Genomic DNA, 986 nt, shown 5'->3' on the forward strand with positions numbered 1-986 from the left:
GTTCAGGCTGATGATAAATCTGGTGGAACGGCTTGGAAATATGCTGATTTGGCCAGGACTGGTTTGAATGTCCCCTCCATCCTGGATGAAAAGTATGGTGACTCTGGTAACCCTGCTGTCTTGACGAATTGCTGACATAGTCAACTTGTTCAGTAGATGGTCTGAACTGATTGCCAACTTGGCAGTCTGTACTGATGTGGCCTCCCCCACACAATTCACAATTAAGAGGCTGCACATGCATGGCAGCTATCTGCATTTCATCTATTTTTTTACTGAGTGCTCCTATTTGTGCAGCTAGTGCTGTATAAGTGTCAACATTATGCAAGCCTTGCTGCTTCCTAGTTTGAGTCCTTTCCGAATGCCATTGATAATTGTTGGCTGCCATTTCCTCAATAAGTGCATGGGCAACCTCAGGAGTTTTATTATTTATGGATCCTCCGGCTGCAGCATCTAATATGGTCTTATTTGAGTCAGTAAGACCATTATAGAAAGTCTGCACTTGCAGCCAAATGGGGAGGCCATGGTGAGGAAATCTCCTTAACAGCTCCTTGTATCGTTCCCATGACTCATATAAAGATTCCCCCTCTTGCTGGAAAAAAGTAGTGATGTCATTCCTCATTTTAGCAGTTTTAGAAGGGGGAAAATATTTAGAGAGAAAACGGCTGGCCATTTCGTCCCATGTGGCTATAGATCCTGCCGGTAATGAGTTCAACCAAGCTTTGGCTTTATCCTTCAAAGAAAATGGGAATAACCTCAGCCGAATGGCATCATCACTTACCCCATTGTGTTTGAAGGTGTCACAGATTTCCAAGAAGTTAGCAATATGGGCATTCGGATCCTCATGGGCCATACCACAAAACTGAACCGTATTTTGTATCATTTGGATTATGGCCGGTTTAATTTCGAAGTTATTGGCAGCAATAGTTGGCCTGATAATGCTGGAGACAGTCCCGGTGAGGGTAGGCTTGGCATAATCCATCATAGTT

At 43.8% G+C, this 986-nt stretch overlaps 1 non-coding gene across 1 annotated transcript; it reads left to right on the top strand.

The window, feature by feature from the left end:
• Positions 1 to 515: 515 nt before the first annotated feature.
• Positions 516 to 622, top strand: LOC148844123 (small nucleolar RNA R71). The gene has a single exon (XR_016103899.1). It is a non-coding gene; the product is annotated as a small nucleolar RNA R71 (small nucleolar RNA).
• Positions 623 to 986: the final 364 nt, after the last annotated feature.

The sequence above is a fragment of the Nelumbo lutea genome, chromosome 8, assembly GCF_056320005.1.
Source record: "Nelumbo lutea isolate HS-2025 chromosome 8, American lotus-T2T, whole genome shotgun sequence".
NCBI classification, from domain to species: domain Eukaryota; kingdom Viridiplantae; phylum Streptophyta; class Magnoliopsida; order Proteales; family Nelumbonaceae; genus Nelumbo; species Nelumbo lutea.